Source organism: Prionailurus bengalensis, chromosome A2, assembly GCF_016509475.1.
Source record: "Prionailurus bengalensis isolate Pbe53 chromosome A2, Fcat_Pben_1.1_paternal_pri, whole genome shotgun sequence".
In the NCBI taxonomy this organism is placed as follows: Eukaryota; Metazoa; Chordata; class Mammalia; order Carnivora; family Felidae; genus Prionailurus; species Prionailurus bengalensis.
In genome coordinates this window covers 122,604,308-122,631,130 of record NC_057348.1, presented here as the reverse complement: position 1 = coordinate 122,631,130, position 26,823 = coordinate 122,604,308, and the positions used below count along the sequence as shown (strand labels likewise).

Here is a 26,823-nt window from a genome sequence, read left to right as displayed (position 1 = left end):
TTGCCCCTTCTCTCACCCTTCTTCTGTTTGGCAACCCCCGGTTTGTTTTTTTGTTTTTTTTTTTTGTTTTTTTTTTTTTTCAACGTTTATTTATTTTTGGGACAGAGAGAGACAGAGCATGAACGGGGGAGGGGCAGAGAGAGAGGGAGACACAGAGTCGGAAACAGGCTCCAGGCTCTGAGCCATCAGCCCAGAGCCCGACGCGGGGCTCGAACTCACGGACCGCGAGATCGTGACCTGGCTGAAGTTGGACGCTTAACCGACTGCGCCACCCAGGCGCCCCCCCCCCCCCGGTTTGTTCTTTGTATTTATGAGTCTGTTTCTGGTTTTTGTTGTTGTTGTTGTTGTTTGCTTTGTTTTTTTTAGATTATACATATAAGTGAAATCATCTAATATTTGTCTTTCTCTGTCTTACATATTTCACTTAGCATAATGCCTCCTAGGTCCATCCATGTCGCTGCAAATGACAAGATCTCACTCTTTTTTTATGGCTGAGTAATAGTGCGCACACTCGCGCACGCACCCTCCCCCACCCCAGTATATTTTTGTTATGCGTTCTGTGAGAGTTCCTTGACTTGTTATTTCAGTTTCCCAAGTTCATATTCGGTTGAATACAATTTACTATTTAGCCCCTCTATTCCGTTTTTTTGTCCAATGATCAAAATTAATTTAAAAGATCTCTAATATATTTGTGGATCCCATAAATATCAAATCTCATGTCTTGAAAATATCAATGTATTTATTCTAAATTTATCTTCTCTTTGCTCCATTTCCTTGGGTGTTATTTCCATTGAGTTTGGTGTTGGGTTTTCTAAATCATTTGGTGATTCTTGTTTATCTTTTTATCTTTGTATTTGAAAATCCCTGTTTTCCTCCCTGTTTTGCCTACCATACTATATTTCCAGTTAATATGGAGAAGACCAGGACATTCTCCCGAAAATGCTAGTAACTTGTCTTTTGGGTGTCAGGGATCCCCTCTGTGTCTCCTACTCTAGCCCCACACTCACTGTTTTAGCCAGTGGACACTGTCCCTGATGTCTGTTTCTTAGCACAAGATTAACAGTGGTGAAGGCTTAAATGGCTAGGAATGCCAAACCTAGTCTCTGATGAATGCTTCAGGGGCTTCTCCTGCCTCAGTTTCCCTTGAGTTGACTTTCCCCAAATGTTTCTACTTTGTAAGCAATTCTTGTCTCTGTGAGTTTTGGGATGTGGTTTTGTTCTGGTTTTGCTTCTGAATTGAATTGATCTTGTCTGTGATATTTCCTTAAACTTTCTGTTTCACCATGGAACCTTTTCTTAGTTTACAAGGATGTTTTACACATTTCAAAATATATTTTTAGTTACTTCATGGGATTTTAGGTGGGAGATAGGGAATATTTATGTGGTCAGTCAGTCATCACTTTCCTTTCCTCCCCACCTGTGCCATTTTTCTGTTTTAATGCATGAAGAAATAGACTTAAAAAAAATTTTTTTTTGATTGGTTACATCATCTAGAGTAACATCTGTGAGAAATCTCCTTGGAGCCAGAGGCTTATCAGAGTATAACAGTACAAACTTTTTTTGTGGTAGGCTGTGGTAGGGGCTGGGTCCTCTGAGGTAGCAGGATAAGTGTCTGAGGACAACCTTCCCCAGTCTCACCCTCTAGTGCAGGGGTCAGCAAACTTCTCTGTAAAGGGCCAACTAGTAAATATCTTAGGATTTAAGAGCCATATAATCTCTGTCACAGCTACTCATCTCTGCTGTTGTAGTGTGAAAGGAGCCATAGACAGTATACAAATAAGTCAGTTTTACTGTGTTCAAATAAAACTTCATTTACAAAAATAATCCAGTGGACAGATCTGACTGATCCATAATTTGCTGACCCCCTGCTCTAGTTCAACCTTGCTGGTTCAATTTGGGGTCTAGAGTATTATTTAGAATATAAAATATTTCTACAGATCAGAATTTTATGAGAAAGTTGATATATCAGGTAGACTCCATGTATAGAATTTCAATATCAACGTCATATTAAAAATGTGACTTATCTTTTTGTTTGTCTTGAATTGTTTTCTAAGTCAAACATTACTGGAGAGCTTAAACAAGATAGGGCCCTGTGTCATATCTGAAAATACTATCTTCTGATGGAGAGTTGATAGATGTTAGAGGAAGCACTCTCATAACTACTTGGTTATAAGTTTCTGAAATGGAGGACAGGCATCCTTCATATCCCATAAATAAACTCTTTTCAGGGAGAAGTGTGGGTAGGAGTTGATGATGGGGCAGAAATGACAGTAGAGTGAATCTGCTGGTAAATAAAAAGACTTTGATAGCAACAGTGAAGAAGATGAGAAGCCACTTTGGAGGAAGCTACTTTGGCAAGAAAATGGCCTCTCTTCACTCAGAGGAGTTTGTGTAACTGTCTGGTCCTTCGCTTTACATTTATGGAATGAAGAGCCTTGCTTGAGGTGATGCAGATGAATCAAGACTCAGACTGAGGGCTCTGGTTTTCCAGTTTGTTGCCTGTTCCATGACAGACAATGTCAACAGATGCCAAGGATATCATTAAGAAAAAAAAGTCAAAAAATCATTGGAGAAGATGAATTACAATTCCCCTTCAGCTATAGTTTCTTCTCTGTTAAATGGTTAATGGAAATCATGGTTCTCAGCTCTGACTATGGATTAGAATCACCTGGACAGCTTTTGAATACTTTCTACACACAGATTCAATATGAATCAAATGAATCAGTCTTTCTAAGAGGGGCCTGGGCATCAGGATTTTTTTAAAACTTTTTTTTAATGTTTATTTTTTATTTTTGAGAGAGAGAGAGAGAGAGAGAATATGAGTGGGGGAGGGGCAGAGAGAGAGTGAGACACAGAATCTGAAGCAGGCTCCAGGCTCTGAGCCGTCAGCACAGAGCCTGACGCAGAGCTCGAACTCACGAACTGTGAGATCATGACCTGAGCTGAAGTCGGACGCTCAACCGACTGAGCCACCTAGGCGCCCCTGGGCATCAGGATTTTTAAAGTTCCCCATGTGATGCTAATATGCAGTCAGAGCTGGACACTGTTGGTCTGACATTCATAGCCTTTAGTCTGGGGGGAATCTCCCAGACTCAGTTTCTATATCGCACATCTTTGTGATGATGGTTGTGGACAGTCGAGCCTGTTTCTTCTCTACGATTTCCACTTGGTCCTGAGTGGACTGGTTGGGAGTTGCCAATACCTTTTTTCCCTCTGTGTCATTTCATTCTGCCTTGACCTTTGTCACATAGTGTCTTGTGTCTTCCCTCTTCCTTCTTTTCTATGACTTTGATCAGTTCCTGTCATAGTTCACTAGTCCATTTGGTAAAGAAGAGGTAATTACTATTTTCTGTCCTAAATACGGCCTAATGAGTCAAGCTTAGTGAGAACTGTTATTGCATGTTCTGAGGCTGCTCTCTGAAATCTTTATTCACATTCCTTATCACCTCCCTCCAATCAGTTCTTTCCCATTAAAAATCCTTTGTTTTTCTCAACTGTCAGATTTATTTCTTATTTGTCTCAAAGCAAACGCTTGTCAGTGTCTCTTCTATTCTCTGGCATTATGGTAATAGCGCTAAGTATTAAAGATCATACCACTAAATATTAAAAACAGAGCAAGGGTTCACTGTTAACAGTTGTTTTCCTTTTAACTCTTGTTAAACATTGTCAGCTTTATGGATATTGACCTTGAAACTTCAGTGAAATTGTCTATTCATTGTCCACCCAAGTCAGTTACAGAAAACTTAATAACCATGTACATGAGTTGGCTACTTTCTTTACAAAGAAAGTGACTGTGTGTGTGACTTGAAAAAATAAAAAGTAGTCTAGCTACCTCAGTAGTTTAGTCACCACATTGTTAGAGTAATGATTTTAACATTTATTTATTTTTGAGACAGAGAGAGACAGAGCATGAACAGAGGAGGGTAAGAGAGAGAGGGAGACACAGAATCTGAAACAGGCTCCAGTCTATGAGCTGTCAGCACAGAGCCTGACGCGGGGCTAGAACTCACGGACCGCGAGATCATGACCTGAGCCGAAATCGGACGCTCAACCGACTGAGCCACTCAGGCATCCCAGGAGTAATAATTTTAAATTAAAAGTTTTGCTGGTGCTTGGGCTTGTTTAATTTGGACTCTCTTAAAGGATTTGGATTATGTGCCCAAATTTTTCGTTGCAACACCTGAACATGCTCTAGGAGCTAAAAGTGCTTTCATGCTGGTGGTAGTGGTGTTACTGGGGCCTTGATGATGCTGTAACCATAATTAAGGTTAGAAATATGACATAAACCACTTATTCAGTTACTCATTCAGCAAAAAAATGAAATTATTGAGTACTTGTATGCACTAGGAGTTAATTATGATGTATGAAGATAATTCAAAGTAGATCTTTATAAGGTTTTACATTAAACTTTTGTCAATGTTTTTCACATTCGTGAGGTAGAGATAGATAATTATAGCACTGAACACATGATTAAAATGAAAGTATTCTAAAAGTAACTATTGCATTGAATATAAAAGGATTTCCACCAGTAAAATTAATTCTGGCTTTAAGCTGTTTGGTTGTTGACCCTCAATTTATCCAGCTGGCTTGCTCCTTTTTGAGATATCTTACAAGATAAAAGTTACACAGAAATTATTTAGGATTACCAAAATTTGTGAGTAGTTTGGAAACTGCAAATTCTAGACCTCCATGAACCACTTTTGTTTTGTTTTATTTTATTTTATTATTTTGTTGTTTATTTATTTTGAGAGAGAGACAGAGAGAGAGAGAAAAAGAGAGAGAGAGAGAGAGAGAGAGAGAGAGCGCGCAGTTGCATGTGTGTGTAGTGGGGAGGGGCAGAGGGAGAGGGAGAGAAAGAATCCCAAGCTGGCTCCATGCCCAGTGCAGAGCCCTTCACAGGGCTCGATCCCACGACCATGAGATCAGGATCTGAGTCAAAATAAAGAGTCGAATGCTTAATCTACTCAGCCACCCAAGGCACCCCTACAAACCACTTTTAAATGTGTTGGATGCCTACTGATTTTTTTCAGGATACTAGATTAATAACTATTGTTATTAATAGTTATTAATAAAAATAGATCCATCTTCCAAAATGACATTCCTGCAAGAATTCCAAAATTGCTTGTAAGTCATGTAATAGGTGTTAGACTGTATCTACACAGTAAGAAATGTGTGGTGACTAATTAGCCAGGGAGCTCAATCAACATAGATCTCTAGTCTGCATGATTCAGGATGATAAAAAAGGGCTTTTTCTTCATCACAAAGGAGTTTATTTTAAATGAATACAAAATACCTTTATTAATCAGGGTGGGGTTTTTTTGAGGCAAAATAGAGAAATTCTTAATCTTACACTGTCTGGGAATGGAGTGCCACATATTAATGAATTTTATAACAGCTGCAATTTGCTACTGCAAATGCCACTTTTAAAAACTATTTTGTATTGGACAATCTTGAAAGTATGTAATTGTGTCTACTGTTGTGTCCAGTTGTGTCCATTCTTTTTTAATGGTCAATATCATTAGCATTGATAATTGGTAGTGAGCATAACTGATGTGTATAAATATTTATTAATGCAATAAATGGTTCTGGATGTCTTATTAAAGAGTTTTAATTATAAAAACATAACAAATTTTACCATATTAACCATTATTATGTGTATAGTTTAGTCATGTTAGGTATATTGACATTGTTGTGCACCCAGTCTCTGGGCCTTTAAATCTTGCAAAACTGAAACTATACCCATTAAACAACAACTTCTCATTTTTCCTTCTCCCTAGCCCCTGGCAACCACCATTCTACTTTCTGTTTCTATGAAATTTGACTACGTTAGTCAGATACCTCATATGAGTGGAATCAGAGAGTATGTGTCTTTTTGTGACTGGCTTATTTCACTTAGCATGATGTCCTCAGTGTTCACCTATGTCATAACCTGGGACAGAATTTCCCTCCTTTTTTCCAGTTTCATTGAGAAATACTTGACATACATCACTGTATGAGTTTAAGTCATAGAGCATGATGGTTTGATTTATATATATTGTGAAATGATTACTACAATAGGCTTAACTAACATCCATCATCTCGCATAGATACAACTTTTTCTTTTTTCTTTTTGTTAAAAGAAAGAAGAAAAAAAATTGTCCTTTTGATGAGACTTTTAGGATTTATTCACTTAACCACTTTCCCATATACCACATAGCAGTGTTAGCTACAGTCATCTCATTATGTCCCTATTACTTATTTGTCTTGTAACTGGAAGTTTGTGCCTTTTGACCACCTTCCTCCTCCCCCAAACCTCTACCTCTGGTGAGTACAGGGCTGATTTCTCTTTCTAGGAGTTTGGTGGTTTTTTTCTTTTAATTTTATTTTTTTAAGGTTCCACATATTAGTGAGAACAAACAGTATTTGTCTTCCTCTGTCTTATTTCACTGAGCTTAATGCGCTCAGGGTCCATCTATGTAGTCACAAATGGTAGGATTTTTTTTTTTAATTTACATCCAAGTTAGCATATAGTGCAATAATGATTTTGGGGAGTAGATTCCTTAATGCCCCTTACCCACTTAGCCCACCCCCCCTCCCACAACCCCTCCAGTAACTCTCTGTTTGTTCTCCATATTTAAGAGTTTCTTATATTTTGTCCCCCTCCCTGTTTTTATATTCTTTCTGCTTCCCTTCCCTTGTGTTCATCTGTTCTGTGTCTTAATGTCCTCACACGAGTGAAGTCCTGGATATTTGTCTTTCTCTGACTAATTTTACTTAGCATAATACCCTCTAGTTCCATCCACGTAGTTGCAAATGGCAAGATTTCATTCTTTTTGATTGCCGAGTAATACTCCAGTGTGTGTGTGTGTGTGTGTGTGTGTGTGTATGCATGCACACATACCACATCTTCTTTATCCATTCATCCATTGATGGACATTTGGGCTCTTTCCATACTTTGGCTATTGTTAATAGTGCTGCTGTAAACATTGGGGTGCATGTGTCCCTTCGAAACAGCATACCTATATCCCTTGGATAAATACCTAGTAGTGCAATTGCTGGGTCGTAGGGTAGTTCTATTTTTAATTTTTTGAGGAACCTCCATACTGTTTTCCAGATCGGCTGCACTAGTTTGCATTCCCACCAGTAGCGCAAAAGAGATCCTCTTTCTCCGCATCCTCGCCAACATCTGTTGTTGCCTGAGTTGTTAATGTTAGCCATTCTGACAGGTGGGAGGTGGTATCTCATTGTGGTTTTGATTTGTATTTCCCTGATGATGAGTGATGTGGAGCACTTTTTCATGTGCCGGTTGGCCATCTGGATGTCTTCTTTGGAGAAGTGTCTATTCATGTCTTTTGCCCATTTCTTCACTGGGTTATTTGTTTCTTGGGTGTTGACTTTGATAAGTTTTTTAGAGATTTCGGATACTAACCCTTTATCTGACATGTCGTTTGCAAATATCTTCTCCCATTCTGTCAGTTGCCTTTTAGTTTTGCTGATTCCTTCGCTGTGCAGAAGCTTTTTATTTTGATGAGGTCCCAATAGTTCGTTTTTGCTTTTGTTTCCCTTGCCTCCAGAGACGTGTTGAGTAAGAAGTTGCTGTGGCCAAGGTCAGAAAGATTTTTGCCTCCTTTCTCCTTGAGGATTTTGATGGCTTCCTGTCTTACACTTAGGTCTTTCATCCATTTTCAGTTTATTTTTGTGTATGGTGTAAGAAAGTGGTCCAGGTTCATTCTTCTGCATGTCACTGTCCAGTTTTCCCAGCACCACTTGCTGAAGAGACTGTCTTTATTCCATTGGATATTCTTTCCTGCTTTGTCAAAGATTAGTTGGCCATACGTTTGTGGGTCCATTTCTAGGTTCTCTATGCTGTTCCATTGATCTGAGTGTCTCTTCTTGTGCCAGTACCATACTGTCTTGATGACTATAGCTTTGTAGTATAGCTTGAAGTCTGGGATTGTGATGCCTCCAGCTTTGGTTTTCTTTTTCAAGATTGCTTTGGCTATTCGGGGTCTTTTCTGGTTCCATACAAATTATAGGATTGTTTGTTCTAACTCTGTGAAGAATGCTGGTGTTATTTTGATAGGGATTGTATTGAATATGTAGATTGCTTTGGTAATGGCAATTCTAATGAGCATGAGATGATATCTTACTGTGGTGTAAATTTTTATTTCCATAATGATTAGTGATGTTGAGCATCTTTTCATGTTGGTCTTTTAGAGGCTGAGTAATAATTCTACGGTATATAAATACCATGCCTTTTTTTATCATTTTCAATCATCCTCTGGGTTGCTTCTACCTCTTGGCTATTGTAAATAATGCTGCTATGAACATAGGTGTGCAAATTCCCAACAACAGTGCACAAAGGTAGAGTTTCACCATATCCTTACCAGCACTTATTTTTAGTTTCTGTTTTTGTTTTAGATAGCCATCCTAATAGATGGGATATCTCATTGTGGTTTTGGTTTGCATTTCTTTAATAATTAGTGATGTTGAACATCTTTTAATATGCTTGTTGACCATTTCTATATTTTCTTTAGAGAAATGCAAAGTCCATATATATATATATATATATATATATATATATATATGTTATTAATCCCTTATCAGATATATGATTTATAAATAGTTTCTCTTATTATGGGTCTTGGATGTTTTTGATCAGCTTTTAATACATTGCCTATTGCAAGGCTACTAGATGTGACTTGTTTAGTCATTCATTTATTCATTCATTCACAGAACAAATATTTATAGTACCAGCACTGTTAATATGCCTAACTTAAGTAGTTTTTCTACCATCTTTCTATATTCTTTTCTCTAACCTGCTATGAGCTGTTAAACCAGAGAAGCAAAGTTTTTATACTTGTATGCAAAATATGAGTTCATAGGGCCTGTGAAGCTCTAAATGTCTTGCTTGTTATCATCACCTTCATGAAGTTTAGTACCCGAACCTACTGGGGAATTTTCTTGGCCTTTCCTATTTGTGTACTTGCTCATGTATGTGTTTCCGATGCCTGTTAAGTTTGGGATGAATGAGGTGTAACTTTTCTCTCTTGGAAGGAATGGAACTAGAGTGCCATTGGTATAGTTTTTTTAGAGCATATTGTTGAGTTCCCTTCCTGTAGACTTTTATTTAAAATCTTCAGGAAAGAGAATTTAAATTTTTGTTAGCAACTGGCAAAACAAAAGAACAAAAAACAAAAAAACAACCTTCTACTTGTTTTTTGTTTGTTCGTTTGTTTGTTTGTAGCATCAGCATCCATGTAACTTGGGTATGCTGAAACTTGGTGAAACTTGTAACTCTCTATACCAGCACATGCAATGAGCTTTACGGACCATTCCCTACTTCATCAAGGCTGTTTGTCAAGCATATGTGGTTTAGTCTTTGGCCTTTAAAAGTGTTTATATAAATATATCTAGTTTGAATTTGAAAAAAAAAACTTATGCTTTGACAGACCACATGTCTCATATTTTTGGTTTGCAGAATATGATCACTGTAGAAGTATATAATGAGAAGTGATTGAAACCTGGACAGAGGTTGCTGCCTATATCCCATGGAAGCTACTCTCTCCTCAGTTCCCCTCTGCCAAGTGGAGTGAAGTCCCCTCCCCTCTAATCAAGTGTGAGAAGTGGGGTTAATAGACCTTGTTGTCTTCGCCTCTCCACAACCCATGCTCAGTGTACTGGGCATTGCAGAAGCTGCTATCACTGTTAGAATTGTCTTTCTTCCCTACCATTTGCCCCTTGGTGGTGCTTTTACTTGGTAAATAAGAGGCGCTAGAGCCAGTGAAACTTTGGTGCAAAGGAGCCCAGAACACTGTTCTTGGGATTACCATCTCATTTTATTTATACTGCTCTTATTAGCACATGTGCTTGAACTTTAATTCATTTTATTCACCCTGACCAGATATTAAGCACCTTGAGCCAAGAAACTGAATAATATTTGTCATTACATCTGTCTCCAAGGCCTAGAACTAGGCCTGACACAGAGTGGTTGCTTGTGAATAAATAAATAAAAGAATGAATGTGCCCTCATATCATTGGTACCTTTCTCTCATCCTTGGCATTGCTGACTTTTCATTTGTACTGAGAACTGATTTATAGGTTTTCCTTTCAGAGATAGAAACTTCAGTGTGAAAAGCAAAAGCCAGAGGAGAATGAACTTGTGCCCTTAAATCAGTAAGAGGGAACTTCTGTAAGAGAGAGAAGTATGGGCCTAGGGCGAGGGGCAGAGCTGAAATACCTAACTTGATTTGTTAAGGAAATAGAGAATGCCCAGGGCCCAGGGCTGACAGCCATTTTTTTTTTAAAGTATTGATTTCAATTAAACAAAGGAGTTTCGTGTTAGTATATGGACTTTTTATTCCTTTCCATCTACCCAGGATGCCTTTTCTTCACTATTTCAACAACTTGACATTTTAAAATTTATAGACCCACATAAAAATGATATCTTTATCCATTGGCTCTTATTAAAGGAGGCATTTGAGCTTTTGTTGCCTTTGTCATAAAGGAAGGTTATATGGTAAAATGAACCCATTCATGTGACATTTTTATCTTCACATGTGTGCTCCAGAAATGAGATTTTTAGTTTAAAAATGCAGTATTATCTTTGCATTTTGAATATGAAATTGTACACAACCACTTACTTTCTTCCTTTTTTGTCCTCCACCCCTGAAATCAAGTATTTGTATTATCAAAAAGGGAATTTAGTGTTTGAGGACTTTATTTCTTTTTTTTTTAATTTTTTTAAATGTTTATTTATTTTTGAGAGAGAGACAGAGCATGAGCAGGGGGGAGCAGAGAGAGAGGGAGACACAGAATCCAAAACAGGCTCTGAGCTTTCAGCACAGAGCCCAACGCGGGGCTTGAACTCACAAACTGTGAGATCATGACCTGAGGCGAAGCCAGACGCTCAACTGACTGAGCCACCCAGGTACCCCAGGACTTTATTTCTTACAGAGCTAGACCTTCCTAGTTTTCTGGCCCATGGTAATCCTGTTGAAGGAGCATAAGGCAAGCTGACAGGCCACAACCTGCCCCCACACCTGCCCAGGTGGGGTGTGTGTGATATTCCTCTGGCACTCCTGGCTGCCCAGGAACAAAGGAAAGGGGAAAAACAAATGGCTAACTGATAGAGACCATTGTCCTGCAGGACCCAAGTCTCCATCACCCTCCACAGTGTTGTGGGGAAACAAAGGCAGAAGGAAATGGCAGATAGAACTAAATTTCCTCATACGCTGCAGCCCATTGACAAATACTTGAGGCTGGCAGAGTAGAATGTTTCTCTAGGAGCTCCCTACTGTCTTAATGCTAATGTTTTGTAGAGGGAAAACAACCTTAGCTTGACAATAGCTAGGCTCCCACTATCCTGGAATGAAAATCTCACTAGAAATTTCCCCTGGACTTTACCTCCCCCAACTCTAGTATATAACCTCATGGTCCCCGGGCAGCTCTTTGTGCCCACGGGTCTTGTCCCTGTGCTTCAGTAAAATCACCTTTTTGCACCAAAGACGTCTTCAAGAATTCTTTCTTGGGTGTTGACTCTGGACCCCACTAACCCTACCATCACCCCAAAACCTCATCAATCCTACAAACAATGAAAGGCGACCCTGACCACCAGTCACCATGAGAGTGACAAGTGCCACAGTGACTTTTGGTAAAAGTTCTCATCACAAACAGGCTTTAAAGAGAATGGTGGCATAAGAAAAAAATTACTCTTCCTTGTCAGTACTACAAATTAGATAAATTTTCAGTACTTTTACTATTAACTTTTAGATTGTGAGGCAAAAGAGTTTTACCATGTAAACCTGACATCAACTCACATAAACTAGCATAATTTTTTTTTTTTTTTTTTTTTTTTTTTTTTTACTGGCTGTGCTGAGTTTGCCGGAGATTTTTACGTCATAAATTTTCTACCTCAAAGAAGTTATGCTGTGAACATAAACTAGTGTCAGTGTGAAACATGTTACACACAGAAGGGCACCAGTGGAATAAATGACAGGAATTATGTTAATTATTATGTTATTTTCTGATTTATACTTATCAATAAAAATGTTATTAATGAGCTAAGACTAATAGTCTCAGAGATGTATACCATAACTATTTGATTCTAGCAGATGCATTTAAAAACTGGAATCATTTTTGAAATCGGTGTGATTCTCACAGCAGAGATGTACATCAAATATAGCATCCTTTTTCATGCTGTGGAAAGCTCTTCTCATGTCAGGGGTGTCCTGCGATTTCATGGTGTGGTAGCATTGTGGTAACCAGGAGATATGGAGTCTCCTGGTGGTAGAGACCTGGGAGGTAGCACTTAAGGGCCCCCCCCCCCGCCCCCGCTTTGTTTCCGTGGGAGAGAGAGAGAGAGGGAGGGAGGGAGGGAGAGGGAGCACACAGGTAAACAGGGGAGAAGCAGAGAGAGAGGGAGACAGAGGATCCTAAGCAGACTCTTCTCAGCAGACAGCTGAGAACCTGATGCAGGGCTTGAACTCACCAATGGAGAGATCAGATGCCTAACCCACTGAGCCACCCAGGAGCCCCAGCACTTAAACTTTTTGAGACAACTCCGTATTTCTTTCTATACCATACTGTGGAAAAGCATAAATGGAACAGTGCATGTTCAAGTGCCTTGAGAAAGTAAAATTCATTCTTTGGGTATGGTTTTTAAAGTGCCATCCTAAAATTGTTATACTCTTATTTAATGTAATGAGCCTACTGGCTGTGCTTGGCATAAAAACCTGTTATTTAAGCAGAAAGTTTCTTTTAAAATGCTAACTGGTGTGGAAAAGGAAAAGGCTCTTCAATGCTGGAAAATGAAGTAGAAACTATCTTTAGGGGCGCCTGGGTGGCTCAGTTGGTTAAGTGCCCAGCACTTGATTTTAGCTTAGGTCATGGTCTCCTAGTTCCAGAGTTCAAGCCCTGCGAGGGACTCTGCACTGACAGCACAGAGCCTGCTTGGGATTCTGTCTCTCTCCCCCTCTCCCCCACGCACACGCACACATGTGCCATGTGCACGCGCTCACTCTCTCTCAAAAATAAATAAATTAACACACACACACACAAAAGAAGCTGTTCTTTAATGTCAACATTTACTATAGCATCACTTCCAGAAATAAGTACTGGGATGTTTACCCTTGTTCATGTTTTGTTTTAATACATTGGAAATGCCGTCTTGATATATTGATTTGTTTACTATTTTATCTAATGAAAGAGCAAAGCATCTAGTAACCTATCATATTTTTAGTTTTCTGTCATAGCTCTTTTAGAGGCTATGTTCTAAAACACCCATAGGTTTGCATTCACTTTCAACATAGGTATTCAACATATAGTCCACGAACATTTGCTGAGTTGCTGATTTGTTCTAAGATTCTGAGTTAGGGACTCTCCTATGTTTCATTTAGCTAATTCTCATGACAATACCATATGTAGACTTGAACATGAGCATTATAAATCTCTGAGTTGGAAAACATTTTATATCCTAGACCATTGAATGATGCACTGCAAAAGAAGAAGCATGTGAGGAGCTCCACTTGCCAAATACACAAATGTCAGGCTGTGTATGTGTGTATGATGCCCCCCCACCACAGGCCTGTGTGTAGGGAAAATATGATGTATTCTATTCACCTATCGTGAGTATACAACATAGAATTCTGTTTATAAACTGCCATGTGTGGTAACAGGTATCCTGTGTCTTACATTATAACTATTTGAGACGAATGGCGGCCTTACACCAGGGTGGGCAGGAAGAGACAGATTTAAGACATAAGGCACAGTATGTACATATATGCACGCATGGAAATTAGGGTTGGGGTGCAGGTGCATGGTTATGTATGATTTTCCATGTTTGCCAAATCTCTAAGCATTTATTGAATACTAATTTTACTTGAAAATTGAGTCCTAGGGTTTCAAATACATTTGAACACTAGGTAAAATTATGAAAATTTGTGTTTCTTTGAAATCACTTTTTTCATCTTTCATTTCAAATCATTTCTCACTTAGTGACAGTGAGGTCTACTCTAGAAAATAGTTCTTGTAACTTAAACATTTTTATATTATGAAATGTGAAATATAGATGTACATGGTGAAAAAACGCTGTGATGAAAACTGAATCTCCCTTCTACCTCAAAGGCGCCCCAGTCTCCGGAGATTGTCAGTAGTTCCTGGTGCATTGTATCAAAAGTTTTCCATGTAATTATGTGCATATAAAAATACAGATATAAATCATTTTTAAAAGTGCAAATGAAGAATACTTTAAAATACTTTCATATTTCTTTTTTTTTTTTCACTTGGGTTTTCCCCTAGCATCCTGTATAGATTTTCCTCATTCTTTTTGGACTGTGTGGAATTTTATTGTATGGATGACCTTAGGTCTTAACTAGTACCTCACACATGACAGACACTTGATAAACATTTATTGACTTAATAACTTAAATAATTTATTTAATTGTTCCTCCCACTGATGAAGAGGGGCAGCTGAATGATAACAGACATATTCAAGGGGGGAAAAAACTAATAATGGGGGCGCCAGGGTGGATCAGTCGGTTAAGCGTTCCACTTCGGCTCAGGTCATGATCTCACGGTTTGTGGGTTTGAACCCCGCGTCGGGCTCTGTGCTGACAGCTTAGAGCCTGGAGCCTGTTTCAGACTCTGTGTCTCCCTCTCTCTCTGCTCCTACCCCACTCGTGCTCTGTCTCTCTCTCTCTCTCAAAAATAAATAAACATTAAAAAAAAACTAATAATGAAGTTCATCTCAGCATTACAGACCCTTATCTCTTGGAGTCCACTTAGTGGTGGGACTCTGTCTAAAGAAATTCTTCAGCTCTGAAATCTCTCTCTCTCTCTCTCTCTTTCTCTCTTTTCTTATAGTAGCAATAGTTTCTTTTTTTATCTTCATATACTTTAGAAAACAATATAGAAAGCTGAGTTTTCCTACCATTTCCAGATAACAAAAGGAAGCTCCAATTACACAAATTTAAGGTTTTGTGATGGTTAAGAAATGCAGTCAGCATTCGACTTGAACAGTTAGCTACAACACAAACATCTTTCAAAATGATGTTCACACACACCAAGGGGTGGGGAGAGAGAGAGAGGGAGAGAGAGAAATGTCTATTCTTATAGAGTGGCTTCAGGCATATGGAACACATTTTCGACCAGATATTTTCTATAAATCTGACTGAGCCATATATTTGGAAATTTTACGTTGTCTGAATTAAGGACTGTTTTTTCTGCTCGGAAGTAAAAGCTCTTTGATTACTATAGTTTGGCTGGGGTTAATTGGACACTGAGGTCCCATCTTCTTTTTGCATCTCATGAGGTGTGGTTTATACTTAGATCTGTGATTGATCACCTTCACTCATTCGTCCCCCATCTTTAATATGTTTGGCACTTGGGGTAGTGTGTATCAACTGACTTGGCAAATGTAATTGAATAAATTATACTTCAAAATGAGTACTACTGACAAAGAAAATAGTTATAGGAACGTAAGACTCTTCTCATTCTTTGCGGATGGCCCTGTGCTTGAACTTCACTCTTTTGGATCCTAAAATTACTTTGATAACAATACTACCTGGTCTCCAAGGCACCAGCATTTCCCCCTGGGGAAAGCACAGTGCTTTGGACTTTCCAGTTGCTTCCAGTAACAGAACCGCTGCCCATCTCCTTGAATAAGGAAGGCATTAGAGCAACCAATGTCACAGTGTCCTCCTTCTGAACCCTGCCTATATATAAACGCGGGGGTCCCCAAAAGGAAGGAGCAGCTGCTGGATCAGTGGAGGAAATGAAGAGGCTCTTTACAGAGACCAGTGTCTGTGGCTCCCGTTGAATCGTTGATCAAAGCTGTCTGAAATGCTGCAAGGCAGGGATTTATCAGTGCCAGTCATGTGCCTGCAGGCAACAAGCCAGTCCCTTCTGTTTCCTAGGTTGGAATCCAAAGGTGATCACATGGGAAGAATGAGAAATGCTTGTCAGCTCAGAGCATATCTTCTATTGAGCTTTGCTGCACATTGAAGGGGGTCTCTTTACTTGTTTTGGAGAGACCCTATATTACCCTCCTACTGAAAGTACCTAAAACAAATAGTGCTACCCAAGATGAAAGGAACCTTCACATTTGGGTTTTAAAACTCAGGTTTCTGTTGTGGACTTACTGTGGACTTACAGTAAGAGCTACATACCATTCTACATAATAGAAAAAGTTCACTTTAGGAATTTGGGACCATCGCATTACACTGACTACTGAGAGAATACTTTGAAAGCGGTGGACTTGGGTGACCTCGCCTTGGCTTTCTTGAGACCAAGTCCACTTCTGATCTGCAAGGCACTAACTTTTCCGTGTCGAAGCTTCTTGCTAGTATACTGTGCAGCACAAACATATATAGTTGACATAAAATATTTTCAGTTATTTATAAGCAAAATATTTTAATTTTACATACTACTAGCTGGTCTCTTCCATGTTACTTAGGAGAGAGAGAATTATCAACCATCATTTAATAAATTCTGACAGCTACACACCCTGAACTAGGGGTTCTCAACTCTGGCTGCTCCTTAGAATTACTGGAGGAGCTTTTGAAAATGCTGGTGCCTTGGGGCTACGCATCTACCCCCTACTCCCACCCCTTCCATAGATTCCAAATTAACTGGTCTGGCTGGGAACTGGGTACCCATAGTCTTTAAAAGTCCTCCAAATGATAATGTGCAGCCACTGTGCATGAATCAAACTGTGTGGCTCAAGTGAGAAGCAGCTCAAGCCAAAACCAGAAGGGCAATTCAGAGCATTTGCCACTGCAATTATTGATTTGGGGACTTACGTTTAAAATCTCTGTAGGCTTTCTCTGTTTAGAGAACCACAGTGCGTATTGCAGGGGACCTCCCTGCTGTGTCTTCAGCGTCAGCTGCTCTGAGTACCCCTCCCACATCTCTCTGCCCAAGTCGATTCAGCATATGTCATTGGTCTATGTTTAGTCATGGCTTCCCAAATGTACACTCCAAATCTGATGAAAATGCACCCGAGCTGACAGAAACGTCTTTAGAGAGAGACACACACACAGAAAGAAAGAAGGACAGAAGCTTCCAATTCTGGATCGGTGGACCCACTTTCGAATAGTCATTATAAATTGTATTGTCTTTTACATTCTTTCAAGGACCTTTGTAATGATTTTTTTTTTACATAAAACTCATTCTTGACTCCACACTTTTATCTTGAAGATTAACATCCTTTTTTTCTCTTTTGCTTATAAACCATTGAGTGAATGATTTTATTTTCTTCAACTGTTTCTCTAAGCATAGCTGTCAGCCTATACAATTGTAAAAATGTCCCATAAACAGGATGCAGTTCATACATTTTGTCCACCCACATCGCTTTGTTATATCCTCATTTGCTTCAAATACCCAATGTAATTTGGTTAACTGTAAGAGAAAGATATTCCAGGGAAGTTTTATGACAGCCTCTGCTTAGATTAAAGCCTTTGGAATACATTTTACCTCCAAAATATGCTGCTTAAAGAAAATAAACATTTATACGTATTCAGTAAAATAGGCATACAGCAAAGTTATTAGGATTCCAGCCTCCAGACTGACATTTTTGGAATGTAAATTCAGAATTAAAACTCTATAAAAGCTGTATCGCTATGCAAATGATGGAGAAAAAAAGACTATTAAATTATAAGCAAAATCTGTCTCTAATTTCATAGAGCATTCTTGCCTAGGGCAATGAGATTTTATATTTTAAAAAGCTCAATGTTTTTGGTGTTTCCAGAGCACCAGACCTAGTTTGCCTAAGATTGTTATATAGTGTATACCCAAAATAATCTGAAGTATTTGTAAGACGGGTCATGGACATCACACAAAGTATTTAAAGAAAAGTTAAATAGAGGTGCCCGGGTGGCTCAGTCGGGTAAGCATCCACCTTTGACTCAGGTCATGATCTCCTGGTCCGTGAGTTCCAGCCCCATGTAGGGCTCTGTGGTGACAGCTCAGAGCCTGGAGCCTGCTTTGGATTCCGTGTCTCCCTCTCTCTGCCCCTCCCCTGCTCGCCCTCTAGCTCTCTCAAAAGTGAATAAGCATTTAAAAAAAAAATTAAAAGATTGCAGTTTAAAAAAAAGAAAAGTTAAGTGTTATTAATGTAGACTGTCTTTTCATTCTTCATGCCATGGAACTTCGTAGGCATATTAAGGTAATATAATAAAGAAGTAAATAGGTGAACTTTGGAGGCTGACCAGATTCAGACTGTAGCTCTGTCACTTGTCAGCTGTGTGACTTTGGCAAATTATTTTAACCTCTCTTACTGCCAGTTTTTTCACTTCCTCATTGGGTATTAATAATACTTACCTCATATAGTTGTGAAGATTAAATGAGTTAATGCGTGTCATACATTTGGCATACTGCCTGATAGAAAATAAATGCTCAATAAATAGTATTATTTAAATAGCGAAATAATAAAATTATTCATAATAGAAGCAGATTGGTTCTCCTGATTCCACTGAGGAATGAAGAATAACCTTTCATCAAGAACAAATAAAACTCAGACTCTGGACCAAGATGGAGACAGAAGAGGCTTCTGAAGTTCCCTCCTCCCACACATGCACCAAATATGTAGCTAAACATGGAGCAGTTGCCTCTGAAAGAAGTCTAGAAACTGGTTGAGTGACTCCTATACATCAGGCACCCGAAAAAATACTTACATCAAATTGGGTAGTAAATGCTGAAACACCCTCTTGTCATAAATCCTACTACTGACACAGAATATACAGTAACAGAGAGGAAACATCCAGCCCCCAGCCCCTCCCTGAGGCATGAAGGGTTGGGACCACACATCTAGCACTTCAACTTTTAAGGTCACTACTGGAAAGGGACAGGCTCCCAAATCAGAAAGCTTTGAAAGCTAACAGGACTTGCATTGATGAATCCCATAGGACCTATGGCAAACAAAGAAGCTGCAGTTAACAGGGAGTAAGCATTCACAGTGGGCTATCCCCCCAGGGCTTAGCACAGAGGGAACAGATAAAAATGCCCGTGTCCTAGTCTTTCTCTGGAAGGGGTTTGATTGCACACTTTACAAGCTGCTGCCTGAGTGTCTGGCTTATAATTAGCATGGTACTGACTGAGATCCTTCCTCAAGCGCAAAAGAGCTGGTGGGCACTTCCCTTCACACTCGGTCCAACAATAAAACAAAGTTGCCAGCATCTTTCTGGAAGGAGCTTGTCCACACATCTGGATTCCCCCAACTTTTATGGCTGCCACTCAAGGAATGGGCCCCCACTCACCCACCTCTGATAACCAATGGCACTTGCATTTATAAATCCCACAGGACCATAGCAAACAAAGAAGCAGCTTTTAATTGGGTGCAGGAGCACCCTCTGTGGCTATGCACCTAGGCTCAGTGCAGAGGGAGAAGGCAAAAATGTTCTTCTCCCAGTTTCTTCCTGGAAGAGGTTTCACTGTATAGTTTCAGCTGCTGCCTGAGGGTCTGGCTTCTGGTCAGTCAGTATCTAGGTGCTCACTTTGATTCTTCCCTTTGGGACACTGACAAATCTTGGCATATACTCAAGTACTGGGAGCCACTGGGAAAAAAAGATGGTGGCTTGAGCAATCACAAAAGTTTGAGAGCCAAATAGGAACTCAGGCTGGGCTGAGTGACAAGATTCATTTCCTACAGGAGATCACAATCTGTCAAGACTGCGAGAGATGACTGTTTTATCTAATTTACAACACAGAGAGTCAAGGAAAAGGAAGAAACGGGAATATGTTCCAAACAAAAGAGCAAGATAAATCTCCAGAAACCCTAATGAAGCAGACCTAAGTGATTTACAGAATAGAGAATTCAAAATAATGGTAACAAACGTGCTTACCAAAGTCAGGAACACAATGCATGAACAAAGATAAGAATGTGACAGAGATAGAAAATATAAAAGAGTGCTAAAAAAAAAAAACAAAAAACCAAAATCACCGGAAATAAAAAAGATGAAGAGTACAATAATTGAACTGAAAATCTGAGGAAAGAGGTTCAATAGCAGGCTAGAGCAAGTGGTGGGAAGGACGTGATATTCTTTTCTCCGTGTGATCTTTACTCCATCAACTGTACTCTTTTTACTCCACATATGACTGTCTTGTCTATTCAGGATTGTATGGGTTGTGCCCTGACACTATGACTCAATTATTTCTGTTTTCCTAAGTGTTACTCCCTATTTTTAATATGTTAACAAGAGTAAATCATTGGCTAGGTATTCAGGGTTGAACTTTGAGATTTATCTGTAAACCCCACCATAATATGTGCCTTACTTGCAGTAGTACTGCCGATGATTATTAGTTGTGTATAACCGATTCCTTGGAGCCAGAGGAGCAAGAAATAAGAGAAGGAATGCCATTTACTGTTTTTAATGTTAGTCCCACCTTAGAAATCAGCCATTTTGGGTCAAAAAGATTTAGATTATAGTGGTATGCCAGGGTATAGAGGAGACTTCTGGCCAAATAGGGCAGACTAAACACACATGTTTACCTCTGCTCCTTCATAAAACTCTTCCTTATGACAGCGAAGCAATGGAGAAGGCATAAATGTACAAGAACAGAAGGGGAGAGGAAATGAGCAAAGAAAAGAGATGTCAACAGAAAAGCTGGAAATTGCATTAACTGCCATTTCTGAAAACTGAAAAGCTTTCAGAGAGGGAAGGCACAGAGAGGCAGGTTCGTATTAGCTGCAGAACAACGAAAAGACTGTATGCAGGAACTGGGGGCCAGAAGAAGCTCTGAATGACTAGTTCACATTCTTCACAGGAACAGTCAGACCCCCAGGTCCCCTTTGCAACATTCACAACTAAGCATCTCCCTCTCCTTCTTCCCCTCTCCCTTTCTCCCTCTCCTTCTTCTTCTCCTCCCCCTCCCCTCTTCCTCTCCCTTTCCCTCCCTCTCTCCCCCCTTTCCCTTCCCCCTCCTTCCCCTTCTCTCCCCCTCTCCCTCTTTCCCTCTGTCCCCCTTTTCCTCTCTCCCTTCCCCTCCCTTTCCTTCTCTCCCTCTTTACTCTGGGATGAAGGAGTCATTTTGGTTTTCATGGGTCTGCAGAGCTGGCCTGGGCAAACATGCATGATACATACACATACACAAATGAATAATATGTTGCCTCAGAGTTGGCAGTTTCACACAAGTTTCGTTTAGTGTCAGGTATTCTATTTCCAAAACTCTGAAGCTAGAATGGCATGGAATTATGACACAAAATGCCCCATCTTGCTTGAGTCCAGGACACTAAAACTACAGGTGAGGTGGGGGATTCTGATTAATATTTAATTGATGGCTGTCATTGAAATAGAAAATGACCATGTAAAAAAATCAGTAGCCACTTATGGATCTGTTTGATATAATAAATCAATAAATGTATTTATATTCTAATTAAGGAGGTCCAATCATCTTGACCTCTTATAAATCTCCTGGGGCTTAGTATTGGGAAGGGCTTCAACATTAAATATCTTTGATGGTCTTTGATATATGGTGTTGTGGGTAGCACTCAATTATTTATATTACTTATAGTATTATTTCCACCTGGTTTAAATCAGGGCAGTGATTTGAATCTAAACTATTCGATATATCATTTCTACCAGAGGCTTTCCCAGAGCAGAGGTATAGATATTTTTAACAGGCCCTTTGGCAAGGCTTCGATGTTTAATTATCAAACATGATTGAAGAGCATAGCTATTTGGGAGAAACAGAGAATTATGAAGAGTAGATCAATAGCTTGACAGGTCCTGAATGCAGGGTTTAATGTAGTAATTTGGGAAAAAAGAACTTTATTGATTGATTTCTATGTTTTTTTATGTGTTTGTTACGGTTTTTTCCCCATTCAGTTGCTATATGAAAAAGCAACTTATCCAAACCCAGTATCAAGACAATTAATGTCATTAAGTAAAATATTTCTTCAGCAGGCTTATTCAGAAAGCCAGTGAATTAAAACTACTCTACAAAGGCTTGGTTCTGGCAGTATAATTAACCATAATGCTTAGAAACTCATAGGTCTGACTCACTTATACTTAGGTTGACATTAATTTGCTTCAAAGAGCAATACCCATCTGTGGATTGTTGCATCGGTAAAAGGTCATAAAATCTTGAAGGTGCCTCAAAACTCTTAAAATGAAATTGATGACTATAAAACTTTTCTTTCTTTAAAAAATAATCCCTGGGGTTTTAGAGCACATAGTGTGATATAGCATATCTTCTATTTGTAAAAAGAGAATTGTTCCTACCAAACGAATTTTCTGTTTATCTTGTGGTTGTGTTTGAGGTGGAAACCAGATCAGGATTGCGGCCATTTGCTTCTTTTCATGTGGCTGAATAGAAGTGATGCCTTTCCCATCCCAGAGAGCTTCCTCACTGTGAGCTGCTGGACTTCCCTAGGGCTGTTTAAGTTTCTGCCCGTAACTGGTAATGGGGTTCTTCCTCAGGTCGGCTGTGAAGTATAGACTTTTGGCATGAGGATTGGCAGCAAAATAACAATGTTACACCCCTCTCAGCATCAAATCAATACATTTCCCTTCACTGACCAGGTGTTGGAGAAAGCTGGTCCAGTGGCTCTGGAAAGGGATAAGAATAAATGGAACAGGAGCTGATCGTGTCACTGTAGGTGACTTAAGGGAACAGTCCCTCAATATTATGCTTCATACTTATCACAATTTAATATAAAATAATGTTTTTATTTTCTAAACCCTCTTCACTTCCCCCCTGCCAAATGTAAGCTCCATGAGGCAATGCTTTATGTCCAATGTACAGTAGTCTCCTTACACCCGAAACAGTCTGGCATGAGGTGGCTTAATAAATCTATGAATGAATGAATGAATGAGCATGCCCAAGGTACTCTATGCCATGCCCTTTCCCAAGGAGAGGTAAATCTAAATCATAAGGTCTGAGTAAATACATTGGTTCTTATATCAGGAAAACAGTATGGTATGAAGACCGTGCATGGAACCAGCAGTATGGGCTTTTGACTGTCTTGCATTTCTGGCTCTTTTAGTGACTTTATGTCTTTAAGTAGGCAGTTTGATTTCTATGGTCTTACTTTCTACAGCTATATGATTGACATAATATTTCTAGATATCTTTGGTAAGCAGTTGGTAATTCAATTTTATTGGACAACCACTTATTGCCTAAGATACGCAAATCACCCTTTAGGTCTGAGGGGTTTTAAGAATAGAATAGACACAGTCTCCATCTTCAGGGATCCTGCAGCTTACTGGAAGAAGTCAACAATAATAGTAATAGCAATACTAATAATAATTTACAGAGTATGTTTTATCTGCCAGACACTTGTAAATTTCTGAGTTTTATATACTTATAAAATATAAATGTTTCATATACTTATAAGATATATATATATAATTTAATCTTTATAGTATCCTTTGTGGTAGATGCTAACATTATCCCCCTTTTACCGAGAAGGAAATCAGAACACAGAGAAGTTAGTGTAGACATTTGAAGCTAAGCATGCCCAGGCAAAAATCCTGTAGATTCAATGAGATGTGAAGGATACGTGGTTATCATTAATCCCCAAATCCATAAGTAGCATCAGTCTAGGCCAATTTTGTCAATATCAAAACTGGAGGCAGATTTTCATGATGAAGTAACTTGGCAGCAGACAACAGGCCTAGTGAGCAAGCAGGAGGTTTTAGGAAGATGTAACAATATCTAGCCAAGACCTAGGTGGAAGGGCTGTAACGTGGCAGCTGAACCTTGAATACTGATAATGCTGGAGTGCAAGGCCAAGCCTGGGTCACGGGCTCCTGGGGAGCATCTAGGTTGGGCTGTTATGACAGAGATTGGCACCTGAAAGGACAATTCTCTTTGGGAAAGGCAGGGTCTTAATAAAGGACACAGATTCCAAACCCACACATCAGTCTACACAGCAAGAGGACTGACTTTTGATTAGATTCTTGGGTGACCTTAAATCTCACCTTGGGTTGCAAATGGATTGGATTTTTCAAAAAGTGAGTATTTGAATGAATGAATGAATGGATGGATGGATGAACGAACATCATATTGGTGAGACTAAGCAAATAGAGCTAAATGAATTGGAGATACTTAGTGGCAGACAGACATATCCTTGTTACATAAGTGGTTTTTTTTCTGCCAGAATGGATTTATTCTTGAGCAAATCCTCTCATAGCTTCAGAGGAATAGTGACTATCTTTAATGATTAAAATGGGGTGTTGTCTTCTGAATTCTTTTCATCTGGACCACAGTTTTTGTTATTATAGATGCTAAAAGGGAACATTTAAAATAGAAGAAAAACCTTGACATAACCGTGTTTATGTGGCATGAGCATCTTTTACCAAAGTTGTTCTTGAGGCAATTCTTTTTATGTATTTGGTAGCTTGGTATTCAACCTTGGTAATGATTGAAGAAGACAGCTTGATAATGGGGAGAAAGAAATTAATTTGTTTAATCCACATGTCCTTGCCTTGAAAACATGTATTTAGAGTTAGTTGACTGTAGTTTAAGAGGTATTATGTTAGGTCTACTCTTTGCCTTCCCTAGATTCCTCTTATCATCAGGGCCAGTGTAAGCATCCCTATTTAACATAACAATAGAAAAAGCAAGTTATATGTTGACATTTGGGTGTAGATGGATCAGGTTGGATGTAGAATTGCTAAATTCTTCCCTGAACTCCTTGTCATCAAGCTTTTCTTTCCCACCTATGCTTATTTTTACACATATAATCCAAACTATTATATTTATCTTGATGTGGTAAGGTTTTCCAGTGATATCTCTATATTCTCTAAACGATATTTTAACTAAGGTCTTAGCCTTTTAGCCTTCTTAGCCAAAGCCTTGGACTTTTTTTTTTATAGTTGTTTTGGTAATATTTGTGTAATTAATTCATATTTGGTATAGAACCAACTTTGAATCTGACTTGTAAATCAGATTGGAGCTGCTTAAAAACTATGTGAGTGATTTTGAGCCAGTTTGAGGTATGTTTATATGAATTTATTTTAGCCAGTATATAATTTTCTTTTTGTTTTTTCCTTGGACCTAAACCAGACTAACTGTATGGGGTGTCGGTGAGAGGAATGAGGATAATTGCTGGTTTAAAAATACAACTGCTGTGGATTTAACTGACATACAACCCTGAGATGTAGGCAAAAGGTAGCAAGCCGAAGGGTGATTAATGAAGTGGACTGTGCAGGTTCTTTTTGAAAAACTTTGCTCTTTGTGCTCATGAACAGAAATGGCAAACCAGCCCACAAATGCTGCTCAGTAGCTGCAGCCAAACTGTATTTATGAGGCGAGGATTGGAGAACTGTGTGTAAGGGCGACTACTAGTTTGTGCTTGGTTCTTCAAAAGAGGTACCAGTGCCATCTCCTAATATTATTTTAGACTGTTCTTGTCTTGGTCCCAGGTCACAAACCCCAGACTTGGTTTGATCACTTGGATTATTGTTATACCTCAAATCAGCTCATTCGTTGCCCTGTTCAGATTCCGGCATCATGTCTGCCATTCCCATGTTCATCCATAGTCACATCTCTGAGTTGACACCTGCTGGGTAACTTCTGCTCTTCTGATTCCAGGTTTTGGCTTTGTCATTCTGGCCCAGGGTTGATTGTTTCCATTAGCCTCCCTCCTCCTACGTGACCCAAATTGACCACAACTTATTATTTATGGTGTTTTATTTGCCCAGTTCACTCCCTAATAAAATGGAGCTGGACACAACTGTTGTATAGCATTGGCTTGTACCCTGGGGATTCCTTTTCTTTTAAGCAGTTTCAAAATTTCATTGAAAATTTTTATTGAAAATTCACGTGAATGGCTGTGTACCACATAGAAAGCTAATGTGAAAGTTGAAAATAGGACTTCTGAATTGTAGATAGTGTTAGACATTGGATAGCCTCAAAGGTGTGCATGCCCTGTGATGACAATGAACCCTTACCACCTCCCCTCTTCAGGGGAGGAAGCTGAGGTCCATATGTTTGCATCCTTATTGTTATATGGTAAATCAACAGGGCTGGGAAGACATCTCAGTTGCTCACCGCTAATGTCTCTTGATCACCAAAACTACAGGTTGAAATATGAAACGCTTGGTCTAGCCAACCACTTGGCATCAAGAAGATAGAAATCAAGTCCAACTATGAAGGCAAACATTTGAGTACTAATCTGTGAAGCACAAGCATCCTCAGTGATTACCTGTTAAACATGTTTGTGTGAAATGAATTTTTTCCATGTAATTTCTAGCCAGCTATCTCTGTTGTCTTTTTAAAAAACAACTTTATTGAACATATCCTGCTGTTTTGCAGGGAACACCCTGTCTCAAAGGCCAAAATAATTTTATTATCTATGTTTTAATACACCATGATATAAAAATAGTGGTTCCTCCCCCAAAGTAAATTTCATTTAGAAATACATGTTTACCCAAATGGAAAGACATCTGTATGTGAAGTCAAAACATTCTGAATACTTGTGGTAGTAACTGTCTGGCTATAGGACTATAAGATTAACTAGATTTGGGATAGGTTTCTTTCTTCTCATTTGCTGTTTCAGAATAAATAGGTTTTATTGATTTTTCTCCTTCTGATCATAGTGAAAAATATATAAGCAAATTGCTTACTTATATTCAGAGCAGGAAGATGGACTTAGACTATCATTTTAGATTTGATGTATGTATATATATATACATATATATATACACACACACATACATGTGTATATGTGTGTGCGTGTATGTGTATATACATGTATGTGTATGTATATATGTGTGTGCATGTGTGTGCGTGTATATGTATACACATGTATGTGTATATATGTATATATATGTACATATACATACACACACACACACACATATATATATATATACCAAATCTAAAATGATAGTCTAAGTCCAT

At 38.9% G+C, this 26,823-nt stretch overlaps 1 protein-coding gene across 4 annotated transcripts in view; it reads left to right on the top strand.

The window, feature by feature from the left end:
• Window positions 1-26,823, top strand: part of PDE1C (phosphodiesterase 1C) — a 507,283-nt gene that overhangs the window by 335,263 nt on the left and 145,197 nt on the right. The gene's annotated exons all lie outside the window — the stretch shown is intronic.